Source organism: Danio aesculapii, chromosome 20, assembly GCF_903798145.1.
Source record: "Danio aesculapii chromosome 20, fDanAes4.1, whole genome shotgun sequence".
In the NCBI taxonomy this organism is placed as follows: Eukaryota; Metazoa; Chordata; class Actinopteri; order Cypriniformes; family Danionidae; genus Danio; species Danio aesculapii.
The window spans coordinates 10,104,444-10,127,246 of record NC_079454.1 but is presented as its reverse complement, the minus strand read 5'-3'; the positions used below and the strand labels follow the sequence as shown (position 1 = coordinate 10,127,246).

Here is a 22,803-nt window from a genome sequence, read left to right as displayed (position 1 = left end):
GGCAGACGTTTGACTGTTTTGAAGACTTTAAAAGGGCTGTGGACGTTCTCTTGGGCTCTCAGTCTCAGGCCTCCGAGTCTGTCTAACTGGACCTCTATCCATATTGCGGTTCATAGTTTTTGACTTGTAACAGTGTTATTGTTGCAAAAATGTATATGTTATAATAACAGTTGGTTGTTTAAAAGTTTACAGTGTTTTACACTAATTTGTTGATTGTTGTAACACTGGTATTGATGCATAAATGTATGTTATAATAACAGTTGATTTTTTTAAAAAGTTTACAGGTTTTTACAGTTTGCACTAATTTGTTGACTGTTTTTTTACACTTATTGTTGCACAAATGTTCGCAATATTAACATTTGATTGTTTCAGAGTATACATCGTTTTATACTAATTTGTAGATTGTAACTTATTGTTGCAAAAATGTAACCGTTTACAAAAGTTAAGCTTTTTTTTTTACAGTTTGCACTAATTTGTTGATTGTTGTAGAAACAAATGTTATATTAACATTTGACTGTTTAAGTTTACAGTGTTTTACACTAATTTGTTGATTGTTGTAGAAACAAATGTTATATTAACATTTGACTGTTTAAGTTTACAGTGTTTTACACTAATTTGTTGATTGTTGTAACACTGTTTTGTTCCAGAAATGTATGTTATGTTAACAGTTTATTGTTTTACAGTTTACAGTATTTCTTTAATTGTTTTCTTGTTTTTATTTATTTATTTATGTTTATTAAGTATATATTATCATAATGTTATTTAAAGTACTTTAATATAATTATTTTATTTAATTATTTATTCATTATACAATTTTAGTAATAATAAAAAAAAATATATATATATATATAATTATGTTATTTAAAGTACTTTAATTATTATTTTGTGATAACTAATGTTGCTTTATATACTTTAATTGTTAGCTTTGTTTTTTTTTAAGAGGATTTATTTATTTTTTATATCTAAATGCTTGACCTGGCAGTATTTTTTTATGTATACAAATATATTCTTAGATCTATAACTGCTATCAGTAATATTAAAACTAATGATTCTAATAGTAATGTGTTTTTTATTATGTACAAAGTATATCTATTGTATACATTTTTATGTCAGGCAGATTTAACAATATGTTTAGAACTTTTCTTTTTCACTTTTAATAAATTTGGATAATAAAATACAATCTCGTGTTTCTTTTTGTATGTGTTGGAAGGACTTCATTGGTTTTTAAAAATAGCCTAAATCTTCTGATTTTGAATTTAATTTAGAATCATTATCTGAGTCTATGACAATAATATGCAGTCCATTTTAATAGTAACCTCTGGTACAGGCGCTCTGTCTGTTGCAATTGCAAGTCTATTGCTCCTCTGTGTTTTTCCAAGTCCAGTTCTGGAGTCGATGACAGCTTATCCTGTTGCCGTCAGATGGGATGCCAGTGGAGTCATCCTTAAACCACACTCCAACATCAAGCTCCACCTGCAACACACAAATACAAAAACTGTACATTATTCAAATATCCTATGACATTACACTGTTGTAATTTGTTACAAAGTAGTTAGTTACTATAATTAAAATACTTACCCAGTAACAAAGTAAGGGATTATTATTCATTTTATGTAATTGTATTACTGCTATTAGAAATATGATTGTATATCTGTATAATATAATATAATAGAACAGAAGCTAAATATTTGCATTTTTTTGGTTATACAAACAAATTTAAGAATAATTCTACTAAACATTATGCATTTATAAAAAAAGTTTGACCTTTAATTACTAATATTAATTATATTACATATGAATATTTTATTTATAGAACTGATATTACATGAATTAATTTATATATTCCATCTGTTGAGGTTTATGGGGATTTTGAGTGAACCATTAAAAGTTATTTAATTTAAAAATCAACTTAAATTTTAATAACAAACTTATTAAATGATCATTTCATAGTTCACTTTTGTGCACAGTTAGAGCTGTTTGCTTTAATTTCAATAGGACCACACCATATAGAACGTGTTCTGACAGTTACTACTATTTGTTTTGATGACATCACCAGGGGGTTGGTCACTCTCAAAATCAGTTCATTCATGGTTTGCTGACACTCAATCAACCAATCAAGTGCTGTAATTGCCTACACATCCATAATGAAATTTGCACGCCGTACAGGTCGATCGCCATTCGCAGGGGTCAGCATGACCGGAGTGCAATGGCCAAGCCTCGCCCTGGGTGAACCACCTTTCTGATCATGGTATCTCCCCTGCCAGGTAAGTATGAGTTGCTGGACGGAGCAAATGGCGCAGCCGTTTTCTATCGGCCATCTTTCCTGACGGTGATGCCCAGCCACCGAGCATGGGGAATGGGCCAGCAACCCCAGTCTCCTGACGGCGCTGTACTTGCAGCAGACGTGCCTGTGCCTGCAAACCACTTGCTAGTAACTGTGGCAACCGATAAAGAACGTGAGCTTCCACCAAATGTTCGCTTTGTGTTTTGTCATCAGTTGGGACTGCCAATGCATAGTTTCCGTGGGACGCACTCGATTTGGGAATAGCAGACACTATAAGGGGAGGGGAGGGGAGTGTGTTTTCGGTTCGTTCTTTCTTTTCCGCTGCCTGCTTTCTTTCTCTACAGATGCCTTCTTTTTCTCTGGTTAGTTGTTGAGTTGGTCGATTTTGACAGGTCGGCCTCCTGCTTTGCTGCGGTTCGGGCCGTCTTTGCCTAGAGCTCCGTGCTTTGCACTCTTGCCTATTATATGTTCTGTTCCATTTTCTTACGTCAGACTGTCAGCACAGCGCTCAAACGACATGGCTTGAAGAACAACGCGGGATCTACAAACGTTCCGGAAGAGAACTTCACGAACAAAAGCGGAAGCGTTGACTAATTAACCTCCCGCTGCAACCAGCTTACATCCCTGAGACAGGAAACCACAGGTGGCTGACTGTGAAGATGTCTCTGGTTGCCGGACAATAGCCACCGGGGGCTCTCTTAACGCGTGTTCCTTGACTGGAAAACTGAACGAGAAAAGAGCAGCGCTGCCCCTGCCATGTCTGGAACTACCGCATGAACTCTATCTTGAACCTCTGTGCTCAGGGGAGAGCGCGAACGCAGTCCCCCACTACCAGAAATTATGCAGTCGAGATTCCCACATTTGGGGAATTCGCAGGGGTCAGCATGACCGGAGTGCAATGGCCAAGCCTCGCCCTGGGTGAACCACCTTTCTGATCATGGTATCTCCCCTGCCAGGTAAGTATGAGTTGCTGGACGGAGCAAATGGCGCAGCCGTTTTCTATCGGCCATCTTTCCTGACGGTGATGCCCAGCCACCGAGCATGGGGAATGGGCCAGCAACCCCAGTCTCCTGACGGCGCTGTACTTGCAGCAGACGTGCCTGTGCCTGCAAACCACTTGCTAGTAACTGTGGCAACCGATAAAGAACGTGAGCTTCCACCAAATGTTCGCTTTGTGTTTTGTCATCAGTTGGGACTGCCAATGCATAGTTTCCGTGGGACGCACTCGATTTGGGAATAGCAGACACTATAAGGGGAGGGGAGGGGAGTGTGTTTTCGGTTCGTTCTTTCTTTTCCGCTGCCTGCTTTCTTTCTCTACAGATGCCTTCTTTTTCTCTGGTTAGTTGTTGAGTTGGTCGATTTTGACAGGTCGGCCTCCTGCTTTGCTGCGGTTCGGGCCATCTTTGCCTAGAGCTCCGTGCTTTGCACTCTTGCCTATTATATGTTCTGTTCCATTTTCTTACGTCAGACTGTCAGCACAGCGCTCAAACGACATGGCTTGAAGAACAACGCGGGATCTACAAACGTTCCGGAAGAGAACTTCACGAACAAAAGCGGAAGCGTTGACTAATTAACCTCCCGCTGCAACCAGCTTACATCCCTGAGACAGGAAACCACAGGTGGCTGACTGTGAAGATGTCTCTGGTTGCCGGACAAAAGCCACCGGGGGCTCTCTTAACGCGTGTTCCTTGACTGGAAAACTGAACGAGAAAAGAGCAGCGCTGCCCCTGCCATGTCTGGAACTACCGCATGAACTCTATCTTGAACCTCTGTGCTCAGGGGAGAGCGCGAACGCAGTCCCCCACTACCAGAAATTATGCAGTCGAGATTCCCACATTTGGGGAATTCGCAGGGGTCAGCATGACCGGAGTGCAATGGCCAAGCCTCGCCCTGGGTGAACCACCTTTCTGATCATGGTATCTCCCCTGCCAGGTAAGTATGAGTTGCTGGACGGAGCAAATAGCGCAGCCGTTTTCTATCGGCCATCTTTCCTGACGGTGATGCCCAGCCACCGAGCATGGGGAATGGGCCAGCAACCCCAGTCTCCTGACGGCGCTGTACTTGCAGCAGACGTGCCTGTGCCTGTGCCTGCAAACCACTTGCTAGTAACTGTGGCAACCGATAAAGAACGTGAGCTTCCACCAAATGTTCGCTTTGTGTTTTGTCATCAGTTGGGACTGCCAATGCATGGTTTCCGTGGGACGCACTCGATTTGGGAATAGCAGACACTATAAGGGGAGGGGAGGGGAGTGTGCTTTCGGTTCGTTCTTTCTTTTCCGCTGCCTGCTTTCTTTCTCTACAGATGCCTTCTTTTTCTCTGGTTAGTTGTTGAGTTGGTCGATTTTGACAGGTCGGCCTCCTGCTTTGCTAAGGTTCGGGCCGTCTTTGCCTAGAGCTCCGTGCTTTGCACTCTTGCCTATTATATGTTCTGTTCCATTTTCTTATGTTAGACTGTCAGCACAGCGCTCAAACGACATGGCTTGAAGAACAACGCGGGATCTACAAACATTCCGGAAGAGAACTTCACGAACAAAAGCGGAAGCATTGACTAAACAACCTCCCGCTGCAACCAGCTTACATCCCTGAGACAGGAAACCACAGGTGGCTGACTGTGAAGATGTCTCTGGTTGCCGGACAAAAGCCACCGGGGGCTCTCTTAACGCGTGTTCCTTGACTGGAAAACTGAAAGAGAAAAGAGCAGCACTGCCCCTGCCATGTCTGGAACTACCGCATGAACTCTATCTTGAACCTCTGTGCTCAGGGGAGAGCGCGAACGCAGTCCCCCACTACCAGAAATTATGCAGTCGAGATTCCCACATTTGGGGAATTCGCAGGGGTCAGCATGACCGGAGTGCAATGGCCAAGCCTCGCCCTGGGTGAACCACCTTTCTGATCATGGTATCTCCCCTGCCAGGTAAGTATGAGTTGCTGGACGGAGCAAATGGCGCAGCCGTTTTCTATCGGCCATCTTTCCTGACGGTGATGCCCAGCCACCGAGCATGGGGAATGGGCCAGCAACCCCAGTCTCCTGACGGCGCTGTACTTGCAGCAGACGTGCCTGTGCCTGTGCCTGCAAACCACTTGCTAGTAACTGTGGCAACCGATAAAGAACGTGAGCTTCCACCAAATGTTCGCTTTGTGTTTTGTCATCAGTTGGGACTGCCAATGCATGGTTTCCGTGGGACGCACTCGATTTGGGAATAGCAGACACTATAAGGGGAGGGGAGGGGAGGGGAGTGTGCTTTCGGTTCGTTCTTTCTTTTCCGCTGCCTGCTTTCTTTCTCTACAGATGCCTTCTTTTTCTCTGGTTAGTTGTTGAGTTGGTCGATTTTGACAGGTCGGCCTCCTGCTTTGCTGCGGTTCGGGCCGTCTTTGCCTAGAGCTCCGTGCTTTGCACTCTTGCCTATTATATGTTCTGTTCCATTTTCTTATGTTAGACTGTCAGCACAGCGCTCAAACGACATGGCTTGAAGAACAACGCGGGATCTACAAACGTTCCGGAAGAGAACTTCACGAACAAAAGCGGAAGCGTTGACTAAACAACCTCCCGCTGCAACCAGCTTACATCCCTGAGACAGGAAACCACAGGTGGCTGACTGTGAAGATGTCTCTGGTTCCCGGACAAAAGCCACCGGGGGCTCTCTTAACGCGTGTTCCTTTACTGGAAAACTGAACGAGAAAAGAGCAGCGCTGCCCCTGCCATGTCTGGAACTACTGCATGAACTCTATCTTGAACCTCTGTGCTCAGGGGAGAGCGCGAACGCAGTCCCCCACTACCAGAAATTATGCAGTCGAGATTCCCACATTTGGGGAATTCGCAGACGTCTGCCCAAGGAACGTGCAATGTCAACTATAGACTTTAGACTCTCGTCCAATGAAAAGCCGCGATTGTGTAAAGTTTGATTAGGCCCTGGGCCAATCGGAGGGCTGCATTGTCTTAAGTTTAAAATCACGGCCAATCAGCGCTGAGAATTTTCTAAAGTTTCTCTCACTCTGGATGCTCACAATTTATCGGGTCAGAGAGTTCATCTGCTGTCGAGATAAATTCATATGCTGAAGTGATTTCGTGTGGTAAGTTATTTTTATACTGTTATATTGATGCACAGTATGTTTTGGTCACGGCACGTTTGAAATATCTCACTCTTCGTGCAGTATTCGTGAGGCTGCGCCTTCAAAAAGTACACCTGTCGTAGAGATTTTGTGTGATAAGTTATTTTTAAATGGTTATATTGATGCACAGTATGTTTTGGTCACATCACGTTTAAAATATTTCACTCCATGCAGCATTTTGTCTGTTCGTGAGGCTGCGCTGTCAAAAAAGTACACCTGTCGTGGTGATTTATAGTGGTAGGGTATTTTTATCCTGTTCTGATAAACTGTATGTTTTGCTCACATCACGTTTGATATATTTTACTGTGTGTGCAGTATTTGGTCTGTGTGTGTGACGCTGCGCCGTCAGACGTTCACCCATTTCAGAGATTTTGTGTGGTAAGCTATTTTTATTGTTATATTAATGCTAAGATCACATCATGTTTGAAATCTCTCACTCTTTGTGCAGTGTTTGGTCTGTGCTGGTGACGCTGTGCCGTCAGAAAGTTCACCTGTCCTAGATATTTCGTGTGGTAAGTTGATTTTATACTGTGATATTACTTAAATGCATATTTGGTTGCACAAAACCTGAAAAAGTTTAGCTTTTGTATTATTTTCGGCGCTCGCGTCGGTTTGATAGCTCCGTATACATAGTAAACAGTTGTTTCATTAGCAACAAACATGCTAATAAATAAATATCCCTTTATATATAGCAATATATGTTACCATGGCGATTATTATCATTAGTTGTAACGTCTAAGAACATCTTAAGATCTTAACTGGGACAAAACATATGATCAATACCTGTATTTGTGATCATAAGAATATAGTAAAATCGTTATTGCCATAGACTGAATAATATATCACTGATTCTCAAGGCCTGGGACAATTACTGCTATAAGCTTTAAAATGAAAATGTGCATACATTAAATATGATTTGTTATGTTATTTCAAGTATTATATGTGTAAATGATATCATATTAATGATAGTATGTATTTAACATGCTTAGAATGCATTTTACCTTACCTTATATCAGCCATATGGAGGTTGATTTTGATAGCTGCCCCCTAAAAAACACAATATACACTGTAAGCATTTGAAAATAATGTGCAAGAGCAATTGATATGAAAATTCATGTTTTCATTGCCACTGTCAAATGCATCATCTCTGTCAGCATTGTTAACCATTGTCAGATAACTTCTTTTGATGATATTTGATTGATTTGTTAATTATCAAACATGTAAAAATGGAAAAAAACACACAAAATGTCTTTTTAATACTTTTATCATGAGCTCAGAGCTAAGACCATATCTCCTCTCTATATTTGTGATGATTATAAGAATACTTCTTACAGGTGAATTAGACATGGATCCACTGTTGCCCACCCTGAGCATCGTTGACACCAGTGTGCCACAGGACAGACAACAGTGCTTTCTTAAAGCATCGAAGGACGCCAAGACCCTGGCCTCTCGCAACAGGTGCTTCGAGCGGAACACTAGCCAGGACAAAAAAACTGCTTGTGAGGAAGGTAATATCTTATTTGTGTGTTTCTGTCATATGCGTACACTGCAGACTGTTGTTTGCATTAATGTTATTTTTATGTCTTAGCTAAAAAAAGATGCCAGCACATTACTTGTGCGCCATCGGAGGTCCAGTATCTCGGCCAGCTCATTTTAAACTTTGGCAAATACAATGGCCAAAGTTTTAAATGGCTGGTGGAGAACGACGTTGGCTACATTAAATAGTAAGTATGTTGCTATACATTTGCATAAGCTGTTTTTACACAAATTAATTTCTCTTTTTGAAATTTCAGTGTGCTGGATATACACATCAAGGAGCGTCGCCATCAAGGAAGAAAAGAGGGCCCAGGTGAGTATATAAAGGATCTTCTGTTACAGTATGTGCAACTGTTTCCACAGGTTTCCTGCCACCTCGAGGTCAACGTCGACAGGGCCATCTACGGTCAGGGCCGCTTCAGATCTTTCACGTTCCTGGAGATGTGGCAGTGGTACAGCCTGCACAAGACCCTGCAGGCTGATCCACAAGCTGGCAGTGCCCAAGAAAAGAAGATGGCACAGGAGGCGTTCTGCTCTGTGCGGCAGTGGCTGACGATGAAGGAGGAGGACATCAGCGTCAAGACACTGAAGCGGTTCCGGCAGTACATTCTCAACAAAGAGGTAGGCTTTATTTATTTCTTTTAAATGTGACTTTATTAAAAAAATATATATATCATGCTGGCAACATTTCATGCAAACTACAACCTGTAACTCACAGAAACCCCCAGAAGAGAGGCCTCTTCCTGCAGCGGCGGCCAGCTCCAGCTCGTCGGGACCTAGAGGTGATGGTGGATGGGCGGATGATGCGCTACTGGTGGAAGCCCTCAGTGCTTTTGAAGCACAAGGTGTATATCCCTTTAATTATTGTCTTTAATTGTTCATGTACCATAGCATAAATCTTTTATTAATAAATAAATCAATGACACACAAAATCAAAACACTGAGCTGATGAGATTGTCTTCTTGCTGCTTTGACACTGACTTTTGCCCATCTTGTGTTTTTTTGTCTTTCTTTAGCAGTGGAGGACAAAGGCGGTCTGCCGAAGAAACCACTCAGCTCCTCTGAAAGACAAGGTATATCACATAATGAATGTCACTTATTAACATTTATTCATACTGTTGTAGCATGAAGTACAGTTGAGGGCCCTCCTGTGAAATATTTATTTAAGGTAATGGAGCAAGGACATGTTCACAGTACTTAGGATAGTATATTATCTTCTGAAGAAAGTTTTATTTGTTTTATTATTTATGTTTTTCTATTGGCTACAGAACAAACAGTGTTAACCTAGTTAAGCCTTTACCTTCTCAGGCTGAATATGGTAACACTTCAGTATAATAGTCCTTTAGTTAATCAGTTTACTAACACTAAGTGTCGCCAATCTTGTGCAGCATTTATTAATTACAGTTCAACATTAATGCATTATTAAAATCCAAAGTTGTGCTTGTTGACATTACTTAATGCACAGTGTATTAATGAACTAAAGTTATTTAACTTAAATAACATGAAATCGTTAACAAAGATAAATTAATACTGTAATTAATGTATTAAATTTCTTGTTCATGTTAGTAAATGCATTAACTAATATTAACTAATGAACTATTACTCTAAAGTGTTACCCTAAAGGGTGACACTTTACAATAAGTTTGTATTAGTTAATGTCAAACCATTTACCACCATAAACAAGCAATGAACAATACACTTAATACAGTATTTGTTCGTGTTACAGTCATCCATCCCAACTCACAGTCCAGCAACTAAGCATTAAATATTATTTTAAAAAAGCATTAGTACATGTTGAACTATGATTAAAAAATGTTGTACAAGCATTGTTCAGAATTAGTACATGTTAGTAAATACATTATCTAATGAAACCTTATTGTAAAGTGTGACCCAATATTTTATACTGTCATCATAGCAAAGATAAATTATGAGAAATGAGTTATTAGAACTATTATGTTTAGAAATGTGCCTGAACAAGTCCTCTCTCCATTACACATAAATTGTGAAAAATAAACTCAAATTTAACAGGGGGGCTTATAATTCTGGCTTCAACTGTATGCATTAATAAATAAAAGTCGTCACACTAAGACACTGTGTTCTGATAATCACAACTGTGCTCATTTAGGAGCCGGGGAAGCAAAGCGAAGAAAACGTTCCTGTGAAGATCTTTCACAGAAGCCCCACTCAGACTCTCCACTGTCTGCTGTAAGTTCATCGTTTGTACATCACAATTAGGTGGTGCATATACTCCTGAATACAGTTTTGTGAGCATAGATGGGGAGGCTGTGCAAAAAGTATGATTATGTCAATGAAAAAGGTTTTACCTATTATACTTACTTTGTTGAAGGCTCCTGCATCAACTTCTTTATTGGAGGCTCCTGCATCAGCCTCATCAGTTCCTGTCTTTTCTTCTTCATCGGCTCCTGCATCAGCCTCATCAGTTCCTGTCTTTTCTTCTTCATCGGCTCCTGCATCAGCCTCATCAGTTCCTGTCTTTTCTTCTTCATCGGCTCCTGCATCAGCCTCGTCAGTTCCTGTCTTTTCTTCTTCATCGGCTCCTGCATCAGCCTCGTCAGTTCCTGTCTTTTCTTCTTCATCGGCTCCTGCATCAGCCTCGTCAGTTCCTGCCTTGGCTTCTTCATCGGCTCCTGCATCAGCCTCGTCAGTTCCTGCCTTGGCTTCTTCATCGGCTCCTGCATCAGCCTCATCAGTTCCTGCCTTGGCTTCTTCATCGGCTCCTGCATAAGCCTCATCAGTTCCTGCCTTGGCTTCTTCATCGGCTCCTGCATCAGCCTCATCAGTTCCTGCCTTGGCTTCTTCATCGGCTCCTGCATCAGCCTCATCAGTTCCTGCCTTGGCTTCTTCATCGGCTCCTGCATCAGCCTCATCAGTTCCTGCCTCGGCTTCTTCATCGGCTCCTGCATCAGCCTCATCAGTTCCTGCCTCGGCTTCTTCATCGGCTCCTGCATCAGCCTCATCAGTTCCTGCCTCGGCTTCTTCATCGGCTCCTGCATCAGCCTCATCAGTTCCTGCCTCGGCTTCTTCATCGGCTCCTGCATCAGCTTCTGTGTCAGCTTCTGACGTTCAACCTAGAAGGTCATCTGGTGGGTCACCACACAGTGACCCAGCACATTCTGAGGTAACTGTCAAAGAACTCTGTGGTTGTGAAGATAAGAAAAATGTATACTTTAATACTAAAACTTTAATTGATGTTAACACAGTTTTGTCTCGGTTATTCTAATTACCAGGTGTCATTTGAGGGTTGGCACAAGATGTGGGAGTCTGGTCTTCATGGGCTGCCCAGTGCAGACATACTGTGGCTTAAGGAGGATGCTGAAAGGGGACTCTTTCAGAGGGCCATGTCTTATAAAGACAAACATGGAAACAGAAAGTGGAGGAAAGTCCTGAAGGATGACCGGATGTGGTTTCACCCTCCAGAATCTCCTGGAGTGGTGGAAGGAAAAGTCCCCTCAGCAGACTCCTTTTTCCGCAGCTCGGTTTTTTTTCTGGAGACCAGTCGGTGTGTGGCGTTACAGTCTTCGGTGCCCAAGGTCTGACTGCCCAGCACGCACCAATCAGAAGGCTTTTCTCTACCGTTGTGGGTATTCATCCACGGTAAGACAGATCTGCCACATGTCTGGCTGGTACTCCATGCTGACTGAGGTCCTGGCATGCAACGCCTGTAGAAAGGCTGCAAAGGAGTCGGAAGAGCATACTATTGGTCGTTTCCTGTCATGGGATCAGTGCATCCTTAACCAGCTCAGTTCAGCTCACAGAGCGGTGTTTCCTGCTGTCTTGACGCTACGGTGAGTCTCTAGCAGAATACAAATCATTGTGAAATTATGCAGAGTCTTAAAAAAAGTTAAGATTTACCATCATCTAATGATTGTGTTGCTCCTATGATTCTAGGCGTGGCGTGGACAAGCAGGTGATCCGCCTGATGAGGGATCGCACTGAGGGAAACACCATGGTGAAGGTTTGGAGACAGGTGCAGGAGAGCCACTGCGAGGACTATCTGCAGAGAAAGGACATGTACACCACTCTTCTCAGCCAGTACAACAAACCTGGGAAGATCACTCGTAAGTCAGAGTTAATTGTTTTCTTAAAGGGATAGTTCACCCAGAAGTGAGTAGTTTTAAACTTTTATGAGTTTCTCTCTTTTGTTAAACACAAAAGAAGATATTCTGAAGAAAGCCGAAATCCTGTAACCATTGTAATCCATTGTAAAAAAACAGACAGATACTATGGAAGTCAATGGTTACAGGTTTCTGACATTTTTCTAAATATCTTGTTTAGTGTTTAAAAGAAACCCATAATGGTTTGAAATCATTAAAAGGATCAGCAAATGATGACAGAATTATTATTATTATTATTTTTAAATTCCTAACCTTTTGAGCATTTAATCAAAGATTAAGTAGCAAAGTGTCCGTTTTCTCTGCTTTTAGGGAGTTTGTGCCAGCAGTTCCAGCGACCACCAGCACGGAGAGAGCCGCCATCTGCCAGACTGATGAGAAAGGCATTTCTTATTTCAGAGGCAGATAACATCGAGGACTACCGTACTCAGATTATGTCCACATTTGGCAAAGTCCTAAAGTACGACTCCACCAAGAAGGTAAATTTAACACAATGGAAAATAAGTCAGTTTGTAAACGTATTGCAAAACCTTTTTACTGTTGTTCTTTCAGGAAATCCTTTATCATAGAGATTTTATCCTTAAAATATTATTGTCCACTTTTGCATCATGGCACATTTTAACTATTAACGACAATTGATGAGTAAAGTATTATTAATTGTTTAATAATAAATAATTATCAATAAATTAATATCTAATATGGGTTACTGGTGCTTTAAAATCGTGTTTGTCACCATCACACGCACCTGATTATTATTCATACTTACCTACGTCTTCGTGTGTCGTTTTCTTCACTTCAGGTTTCCTCCTGCATGCTCTGCATCCGAAATCTAATGAGCTGTAATGCAAAAACACATTATTAATTCATATCTGAATATTAGTGACTCTTACTTTCTTGATCTGGTGCAGAAAAAAAAAAACTACAAAATACAAATGTTTGAATCTATTTGTGTTGCATTTGTTATCAGATCTGCAAGAAACTCTCCGGCGATGGAAAAGGCACTGCAGAGTGGTGTACCAATGTGGCCAACGAGCAGGGGCAGATCCTTATATCTGTTCTCACCTGTGAGGAGTCATTGGAGAAGATGAGGCCGATGGCTGAAGGCCTCATGGAGAGGTACAGGAGAGCTGATGAGGCACCGCCCGAGCTCATGTATGTGGATCGTGGCTGCTGTCGCGTCCACGCCGTGTCCTCGGTTGAGCAGCTCTTCAGTGACTGGACGGACAGGGGTATGCTGGTACGGCTGGACATCTTTCATTGGATCCATCGATTCGATGCAGCTCTTCGGACAGATCATCATCCAAAGTATGCCCTGTTCAAGTCTGCCCTCTCTGCTGCCGTCTTTGCCTACAACAAAGACGACATGGCTCTTCTGGTACAGGCGATACGTGCCGGTCACCCAACCAACTATGCCTCCCTGGCTGACAGCCAGATCATCGAGCTGCGTGTCAGTAAATATGACCTCAGCCATTATGTCAGGAGGATCACAGTTGGTGCCCAGGAAACATGTGCGCGCGTGCAGTGCGCCATTGATCTCCTGAAGGGAGCCGCAGGGATGGATGAGAACCAGGTGCATCTGTTTAAGGACTCTGCAGCCATCGACCACGTCTGGGAGAACCAGCAGAAGCACCTTGAATGCATCCAGGATCCACCAGGGAGGAACATGTACACCATCACCAAGTATGTGACCCGTAACGGTGTTCGTCTTGCGCGGTACAGTACGGTGAGAGGAAGCAACAGTCTGGAGGGCTTTCATTCCTTTCTGCCTGACATGATCCCGGGACCCCACTGTGCTGCCGTCCCGTTTCAAGTCTATCTGCTGGCTGGCATCGCACGCTGGAACTCTAACAGGGAGTCAGCCAGCGTCCAAGGGCGGAAAGGGAGGAAACATATGGTGTACATGTCTCCTCTGGTCCATCGCCTAAACCAAAGGTGCCAGGAGCTGTTTGGGGAGGTGGAGGAGGCAAACTACAGGCCTCCAGTTCCTGCTGGTGATGAGCGCATTGGTCTGGAGTACCTGTTTTCCCAGTCCTCAGAGCCCTTCAGTGCCCCTGATCATTACGCTCAGACTAGAGAGACACTTCAGGCAGATGAGGATGAGGATGAAGATGTTCCTGCTGGGGTGGCAGAGGAAGAGGAAGAGGATGATGTGGGCTACTCCTCAGACCACGAGAGGGACAGCCTGACTCCTCTGAGGAACCGTCTGTGCCTCACCGATCAGGCAGTGGCTGCTGAATTTGACCCCTGTGTGGAGGACGTGTGCGGTCCCAATCATCTGCCTGGGTACCAGCACGTAGAGGATCTGTGTAAAGTCCTTGTTGAGATCGCCCTGGAGGAAGGAAAACTTGCCTTAAATGAGTCGACCAGGCAAAAGGTCATCAGCGCCTGGAACAAGCTTGACCTCCATGACCGCAGCATCCAACAATTCGACAGCCTCTACTCTGCACGCTGGGGCAATGCTCTGTTTGGCCGCACCAGTGGAGATCCGACTGAGGCGTCCCTGGTGCAGAAGCTCAAGTTCAGCAAGCGTTACTCAGCCGCACACTTGGTGGACTCCAGAAAGAACCGGCTGATGTACTGCCTGGTCAAACAGCTGTGGCTTCATCCTGGTGTTGGAGGAAAAGCTAAAGGGTCACCGCTGAAGCAGCATATCACTAAACTGTACCAGCGTGTGCAGCAGAGAGTGACGGTGGACGATGATCAGCTCAGCAAACTCGGGATTCCCATCCTGAAAATAAATTCAAAGTGCGTGAGCGAGTTCATCAGGAGGCAGGAGGCGCTGTCAGCCACAAACGTCACTGACCAGGGTCTGTCTGTCCTCCGTCGTCACCAGAGCGTCTCCAGCACCAGCCAGCCCCCCGCTGAGGAGCTTCCAGAGGAAAGACCCCATACCAGCCGGCCTGCAGTGCAGTATCAGATCACCACTTCTCTGGCCGGCACCCGAAAGTTAAAGCAAAGGCAAATCTTACCTGTCCCTCCCTCTGCTCTTGCTCAACCAGTTCCTGCGCCGGCCCATTCGATGTCCGCAGGACTCCGGCACACACACACTCCGCTGACTGCACCTCCTGCTGTTTCCTTGCCGCAGGCATCCACTCTGCCACTGTTGCCCTCAAGATCAACAATCTACAAGAGGAAAAAGGCAGGACTCAGTGGCTCTGGACATCCAACCTCAGTGAAGGTTTACATCTGTGCTCTGTGTGGCCAACCAACTCAAGGTCACAAGAAATACAGAAAGAAGAGCTACTGTGAGAGCTCCAAAGCCTCCACGTCCACAAACCTTGCTGGGCAGACGTTTGACTGTTTTGAAGACTTTAAAAGGGCTGTGGACGTTCTCTTGGGCTCTCAGTCTCAGGCCTCCGAGTCTGTCTAACTGGACCTCTATCCATATTGCGGTTCATAGTTTTTGACTTGTAACAGTGTTATTGTTGCAAAAATGTATATGTTATAATAACAGTTGGTTGTTTAAAAGTTTACAGTGTTTTACACTAATTTGTTGATTGTTGTAACACTGGTATTGATGCATAAATGTATGTTATAATAACAGTTGATTTTTTAAAAAGTTTACAGGTTTTTACAGTTTGCACTAATTTGTTGACTGTTTTTTACACTTATTGTTGCACAAATGTTCGCAATATTAACATTTGATTGTTTCAGAGTATACATCGTTTTATACTAATTTGTAGATTGTAACTTATTGTTGCAAAAATGTAACCGTTTACAAAAGTTAAGCTTTTTTTTTTACAGTTTGCACTAATTTGTTGATTGTTGTAGAAACAAATGTTATATTAACATTTGACTGTTTAAGTTTACAGTGTTTTACACTAATTTGTTGATTGTTGTAGAAACAAATGTTATATTAACATTTGACTGTTTAAGTTTACAGTGTTTTACACTAATTTGTTGATTGTTGTAACACTGTTTTGTTCCAGAAATGTATGTTATGTTAACAGTTTATTGTTTTACAGTTTACAGTATTTCTTTAATTGTTTTCTTGTTTTATTTATTTATTTATGTTTATTAAGTATATATTATCATAATGTTATTTAAAGTACTTTAATATAATTATTTTATTTAATTATTTATTCATTATACAATTTTAGTAATAATAAAAAAAAAATATATATATATATATAATTATGTTATTTAAAGTACTTTAATTATTATTTTGTGATAACTAATGTTGCTTTATATACTTTAATTGTTAGCTTTGTTTTTTTTTAAGAGGATTTATTTATTTTTTATATCTAAATGCTTGACCTGGCAGTATTTTTTTATGTATACAATATATTCTTAGATCTATAACTGCTATCAGTAATATTAAAACTAATGATTCTAATAGTAATGTGTTTTTTATTATGTACAAAGTATATCTATTGTATACATTTTTATGTCAGGCAGATTTAACAATATGTTTAGAACTTTCTTTTTCACTTTTAATAAATTTGGATAATAAAATACAATCTCGTGTTTCTTTTTGTATGTGTTGGAAGGACTTCATTGGTTTTTAAAAATAGCCTAAATCTTCTGATTTTGAATTTAATTTAGAATCATTATCTGAGTCTATGACAATAATATGCAGTCCATTTTAATAGTAACCTCTGGTACAGGCGCTCTGTCTGTTGCAATTGCAAGTCTATTGCTCCTCTGTGTTTTTCCAAGTCCAGTTCTGGAGTCGATGACAGCTTATCCTGTTGCCGTCAGATGGGATGCCAGTGGAGTCATCCTTAAACCACACTCCAACATCAAGCTCCACCTGCAACACACAAATACAAAAACTGTACATTATTCAAATATCCTATGACATTACACTGTTGTAATTTGTTACAAAGTAGTTAGTTACTATAATTAAAATACTTACCCAGTAACAAAGTAAGGGATTATTATTCATTTTATGTAATTGTATTACTGCTATTAGAAATATGATTGTATATCTGTATAATATAATATAATAGAACAGAAGCTAAATATTTGCATTTTTTGGTTATACAAACAAATTTAAGAATAATTCTACTAAACATTATGCATTTATAAAAAAAGTTTGACCTTTAATTACTAATATTAATTATATTACATATGAATATTTTATTTATAGAACTGATATTACATGAATTAATTTATATATTCCATCTGTTGAGGTTTATGGGGATTTTGAGTGAACCATTAAAAGTTATTTAATTTAAAAATCAACTTAAATTTTAATAACAAACTTATTAAATGATCATTTCATAGTTCACTTTTGTGCACAGTTAGAGCTGTTTGCTTTAATTTCAATAGGACCACACCATATAGAACGTGTTCTGACAGTTACTACTATTTGTTTTGATGACATCACCAGGGGGTTGGTCACTCTCAAAATCAGTTCATTCATGGTTTGCTGACACTCAATCAACCAATCAAGTGCTGTAATTGCCTACACATCCATAATGAAATTTGCACGCCGTACAGGTCGATCGCCATTCGCAGGGGTCAGCATGACCGGAGTGCAATGGCCAAGCCTCGCCCTGGGTGAACCACCTTTCTGATCATGGTATCTCCCCTGCCAGGTAAGTATGAGTTGCTGGACGGAGCAAATGGCGCAGCCGTTTTCTATCGGCCATCTTTCCTGACGGTGATGCCCAGCCACCGAGCATGGGGAATGGGCCAGCAACCCCAGTCTCCTGACGGCGCTGTACTTGCAGCAGACGTGCCTGTGCCTGCAAACCACTTGCTAGTAACTGTGGCAACCGATAAAGAACGTGAGCTTCCACCAAATGTTCGCTTTGTGTTTTGTCATCAGTTGGGACTGCCAATGCATAGTTTCCGTGGGACGCACTCGATTTGGGAATAGCAGACACTATAAGGGGAGGGGAGGGGAGTGTGTTTTCGGTTCGTTCTTTCTTTTCCGCTGCCTGCTTTCTTTCTCTACAGATGCCTTCTTTTTCTCTGGTTAGTTGTTGAGTTGGTCGATTTTGACAGGTCGGCCTCCTGCTTTGCTGCGGTTCGGGCCGTCTTTGCCTAGAGCTCCGTGCTTTGCACTCTTGCCTATTATATGTTCTGTTCCATTTTCTTACGTCAGACTGTCAGCACAGCGCTCAAACGACATGGCTTGAAGAACAACGCGGGATCTACAAACGTTCCGGAAGAGAACTTCACGAACAAAAGCGGAAGCGTTGACTAATTAACCTCCCGCTGCAACCAGCTTACATCCCTGAGACAGGAAACCACAGGTGGCTGACTGTGAAGATGTCTCTGGTTGCCGGACAAAAGCCACCGGGGGCTCTCTTAACGCGTGTTCCTTGACTGGAAAACTGAACGAGAAAAGAGCAGCGCTGCCCCTGCCATGTCTGGAACTACCGCATGAACTCTATCTTGAACCTCTGTGCTCAGGGGAGAGCGCGAACGCAGTCCCCCACTACCAGAAATTATGCAGTCGAGATTCCCACATTTGGGGAATTCGCAGGGGTCAGCATGACCGGAGTGCAATGGCCAAGCCTCGCCCTGGGTGAACCACCTTTCTGATCATGGTATCTCCTCTGCCAGGTAAGTATGAGTTGCTGGACGGAGCAAATGGCGCAGCCGTTTTCTATCGGCCATCTTTCCTGACGGTGATGCCCAGCCACCGAGCATGGGGAATGGGCCAGCAACCCCAGTCTCCTGACGGCGCTGTACTTGCAGCAGACGTGCCTGTGCCTGCAAACCACTTGCTAGTAACTGTGGCAACCGATAAAGAACGTGAGCTTCCACCAAATGTTCGCTTTGTGTTTTGTCATCAGTTGGGACTGCCAATGCATAGTTTCCGTGGGACGCACTCGATTTGGGAATAGCAGACACTATAAGGGGAGGGGAGGGGAGTGTGTTTTCGGTTCGTTCTTTCTTTTCCGCTGCCTGCTTTCTTTCTCTACAGATGCCTTCTTTTTCTCTGGTTAGTTGTTGAGTTGGTCGATTTTGACAGGTCGGCCTCCTGCTTTGCTGCGGTTCGGGCCATCTTTGCCTAGAGCTCCGTGCTTTGCACTCTTGCCTATTATATGTTCTGTTCCATTTTCTTACGTCAGACTGTCAGCACAGCGCTCAAACGACATGGCTTGAAGAACAACGCGGGATCTACAAACGTTCCGGAAGAGAACTTCACGAACAAAAGCGGAAGCGTTGACTAATTAACCTCCCGCTGCAACCAGCTTACATCCCTGAGACAGGAAACCACAGGTGGCTGACTGTGAAGATGTCTCTGGTTGCCGGACAAAAGCCACCGGGGGCTCTCTTAACGCGTGTTCCTTGACTGGAAAACTGAACGAGAAAAGAGCAGCGCTGCCCCTGCCATGTCTGGAACTACCGCATGAACTCTATCTTGAACCTCTGTGCTCAGGGGAGAGCGCGAACGCAGTCCCCCACTACCAGAAATTATGCAGTCGAGATTCCCACATTTGGGGAATTCGCAGGGGTCAGCATGACCGGAGTGCAATGGCCAAGCCTCGCCCTGGGTGAACCACCTTTCTAATCATGGTATCTCCCCTGCCAGGTAAGTATGAGTTGCTGGACGGAGCAAATGGCGCAGCCGTTTTCTATCGGCCATCTTTCCTGACGGTGATGCCCAGCCACCGAGCATGGGGAATGGGCCAGCAACCCCAGTCTCCTGACGGCGCTGTACTTGCAGCAGACGTGCCTGTGCCTGCAAACCACTTGCTAGTAACTGTGGCAACCGATAAAGAACGTGAGCTTCCACCAAATGTTCGCTTTGTGTTTTGTCATCAGTTGGGACTGCCAATGCATGGTTTCCGTGGGACGCACTCGATTTGGGAATAGCAGACACTATAAGGGGAGGGGAGTGTGCTTTCGGTTCGTTCTTTCTTTTCCGCTGCCTGCTTTCTTTCTCTACAGATGCCTTCTTTTTCTCTGGTTAGTTGTTGAGTTGGTCGATTTTGACAGGTCGGCCTCCTGCTTTGCTGCGGTTCGGGCCGTCTTTGCCTAGAGCTCCGTGCTTTGCACTCTTGTCTATTTTATGTTCTGTTCCATTTTCTTACGTCAGACTGTCAGCACAGCGCTCAAACGACATGGCTTGAAGAACAACGCGGGATCTACAAACGTTCCGGAAGAGAACTTCACGAACAAAAGCGGAAGCGTTGACTAAACAACCTCCCGCTGCAACCAGCTTACATCCCTGAGACAGGAAACCACAGGTGGCTGACTGTGAAGATGTCTCTGGTTCCCGGACAAAAGCCACCAGGGGCTCTCTTAACGCGTGTTCCTTGACTGGAAAACTGAACGAGAAAAGAGCAGCGCTGCCTCTGCCATGTCTGGAACTACCGCATGAACTCTATCTTGAACCTCTGTGCTCAGGGGAGAGCGCGAACGCAGTCCCCCACTACCAGAAATTATGCAGTCGAGATTCCCACATTTGGGGAATTCGCAGGGGTCAACATGACCGGAGTGCAATGGCCAAGCCTCGCTCTGGGTGAACCACCTTTCTGATCATGGTATCTCCCCTGCCAGGTAAGTATGAGTTGCTGGACGGAGCAAATGGCGCAGCCGTTTTCTATCGGCCATCTTTCCTGACGGTGATGCCCAGCCACCGAGCATGGGGAATGGGCCAGCAACCCCAGTCTCCTGACGGCGCTGTACTTGCAGCAGACGTGCCTGTGCCTGCAAACCACTTGCTAGTAACTGTGGCAACCGATAAAGAACGTGAGCTTCCACCAAATGTTCGCTTTGTGTTTTGTCATCAGTTGGGACTGCCAATGCATAGTTTCCGTGGGACGCACTCGATTTGGGAATAGCAGACACTATAAGGGGAGGGGAGGGGAGTGTGTTTTCGGTTCGTTCTTTCTTTTCCGCTGCCTGCTTTCTTTCTCTACAGATGCCTTCTTTTTCTCTGGTTAGTTGTTGAGTTGGTCGATTTTGACAGGTCGGCCTCCTGCTTTGCTGCGGTTCGGGCCGTCTTTGCCTAGAGCTCCGTGCTTTGCACTCTTGCCTATTATATGTTCTGTTCCATTTTCTTACGTCAGACTGTCAGCACAGCGCTCAAACGACATGGCTTGAAGAACAACGCGGGATCTACAAACGTTCCGGAAGAGAACTTCACGAACAAAAGCGGAAGCGTTGACTAAACAACCTCCCGCTGCAACCAGCTTACATCCCTGAGACAGGAAACCACAGGTGGCTGACTGTGAAGATGTCTCTGGTTCCCGGACAATAGCCACCGGGGGCTCTCTTAACGCGTGTTCCTTGACTGGAAAACTGAACGAGAAAAGAGCAGCGCTGCCCCTGCCATGTCTGGAACTACCGCATGAACTCTATCTTGAACCTCTGTGCTCAGGGGAGAGCGCGAACGCAGTCCCCCACTACCAGAAATTATGCAGTCGAGATTCCCACATTTGGGGAATTCGCAGGGGTCAGCATGACCGGAGTGCAATGGCCAAGCCTCGCCCTGGGTGAACCACCTTTCTGATCATGGTATCTCCCCTGCCAGGTAAGTATGAGTTGCTGGACGGAGCAAATGGCGCAGCCGTTTTCTATCGGCCATCTTTCCTGACGGTGATGCCCAGCCACCGAGCATGGGGAATGGGCCAGCAACCCCAGTCTCCTGACGGCGCTGTACTTGCAGCAGACGTGCCTGTGCCTGTGCCTGTGCCTGCAAACCACTTGCTAGTAACTGTGGCAACCGATAAAGAACGTGAGCTTCCACCAAATGTTCGCTTTGTGTTTTGTCATCAGTTGGGACTGCCAATGCATGGTTTCCGTGGGACGCACTCGATTTGGGAATAGCAGACACTATAAGGGGAGGGGAGTGTGCTTTGGGTTCGTTCTTTCTTTTCCGCTGCCTGCTTTCTTTCTCTACAGATGCCTTCTTTTTCTCTGGTTAGTTGTTGAGTTGGTCGATTTTGACAGGTCGGCCTCCTGCTTTGCTGCGGTTCGGGCCGACTTTGCCTAGAGCTCCGTGCTTTGCACTCTTGCCTATTATATGTTCTGTTCCATTTTCTTACGTCAGACTGTCAGCACAGCGCTCAAACGACATGGCTTGAAGAACAACGCGGGATCTACAAACGTTCCGGAAGAGAACTTCACGAACAAAAGCGGAAGCGTTGACTAAACAACCTCCCGCTGCAACCAGCTTACATCCCTGAGACAGGAAACCACAGGTGGCTGACTGTGAAGATGTCTCTGGTTGCCGGACAAAAGCCACCGGGGGCTCTCTTAACGCGTGTTCCTTGACTGGAAAACTGAACGAGAAAGGAGCAGCGCTGCCCCTGCCATGTCTGGAACTACCGCATGAACTCTATCTTGAACCTCTGTGCTCAGGGGAGAGCGCGAACGCAGTCCCCCACTACCAGAAATTATGCAGTCGAGATTCCCACATTTGGGGAATTCGCAGGGGTCAGCATGACCGGAGTGCAATGGCCAAGCCTCGCCCTGGGTGAACCACCTTTCTGATCATGGTATCTCCCCTGCCAGGTAAGTATGAGTTGCTGGACGGAGCAAATGGCGCAGCCGTTTTCTATCGGCCATCTTTCCTGACGGTGATGCCCAGCCACCGAGCATGGGGAATGGGCCAGCAATCCCAGTCTCCTGACGGCGCTGTACTTGCAGCAGACGTGCCTGTGCCTGCAAACCACTTGCTAGTAACTGTGGCAACCGATAAAGAACGTGAGCTTCCACCAAATGTTCGCTTTGTGTTTTGTCATCAGTTGGGACTGCCAATGCATAGTTTCCGTGGGACGCACTCGATTTGGGAATAGCAGACACTATAAGGGGAGGGGAGGGGAGGTG

General features: G+C 44.1%; 10 non-coding genes across 10 annotated transcripts; all 10 read right to left on the bottom strand.

Moving 5' to 3' along the window:
• Positions 1 to 2,115: 2,115 nt before the first annotated feature.
• Positions 2,116 to 2,272, bottom strand: LOC130213899 (U1 spliceosomal RNA). Its single transcript, XR_008835549.1, has one exon. It is a non-coding gene; the product is annotated as a U1 spliceosomal RNA (small nuclear RNA).
• An 812-nt stretch (positions 2,273 to 3,084) lies between these two features.
• On the bottom strand, positions 3,085 to 3,248 carry LOC130213875 (U1 spliceosomal RNA). The gene has a single exon (XR_008835528.1). It is a non-coding gene; the product is annotated as a U1 spliceosomal RNA (small nuclear RNA).
• An 812-nt stretch (positions 3,249 to 4,060) lies between these two features.
• On the bottom strand, positions 4,061 to 4,224 carry LOC130213874 (U1 spliceosomal RNA). The gene has a single exon (XR_008835527.1). It is a non-coding gene; the product is annotated as a U1 spliceosomal RNA (small nuclear RNA).
• Positions 4,225 to 5,042: 818 nt separating this feature from the next.
• Positions 5,043 to 5,206, bottom strand: LOC130213873 (U1 spliceosomal RNA). Its single transcript, XR_008835526.1, has one exon. It is a non-coding gene; the product is annotated as a U1 spliceosomal RNA (small nuclear RNA).
• A 12,251-nt stretch (positions 5,207 to 17,457) lies between these two features.
• LOC130213898 (U1 spliceosomal RNA) lies at positions 17,458 to 17,614 on the bottom strand. The gene has a single exon (XR_008835548.1). It is a non-coding gene; the product is annotated as a U1 spliceosomal RNA (small nuclear RNA).
• An 812-nt stretch (positions 17,615 to 18,426) lies between these two features.
• LOC130213882 (U1 spliceosomal RNA) lies at positions 18,427 to 18,590 on the bottom strand. The gene has a single exon (XR_008835534.1). It is a non-coding gene; the product is annotated as a U1 spliceosomal RNA (small nuclear RNA).
• An 812-nt stretch (positions 18,591 to 19,402) lies between these two features.
• LOC130213884 (U1 spliceosomal RNA) lies at positions 19,403 to 19,566 on the bottom strand. Its single transcript, XR_008835536.1, has one exon. It is a non-coding gene; the product is annotated as a U1 spliceosomal RNA (small nuclear RNA).
• Positions 19,567 to 20,373: 807 nt separating this feature from the next.
• LOC130213893 (U1 spliceosomal RNA) lies at positions 20,374 to 20,537 on the bottom strand. The gene has a single exon (XR_008835545.1). It is a non-coding gene; the product is annotated as a U1 spliceosomal RNA (small nuclear RNA).
• Positions 20,538 to 21,349: 812 nt separating this feature from the next.
• LOC130213872 (U1 spliceosomal RNA) lies at positions 21,350 to 21,513 on the bottom strand. Its single transcript, XR_008835525.1, has one exon. It is a non-coding gene; the product is annotated as a U1 spliceosomal RNA (small nuclear RNA).
• An 819-nt stretch (positions 21,514 to 22,332) lies between these two features.
• Positions 22,333 to 22,496, bottom strand: LOC130213871 (U1 spliceosomal RNA). Its single transcript, XR_008835524.1, has one exon. It is a non-coding gene; the product is annotated as a U1 spliceosomal RNA (small nuclear RNA).
• Between the last annotated feature and the right edge of the window lie 307 nt (positions 22,497 to 22,803).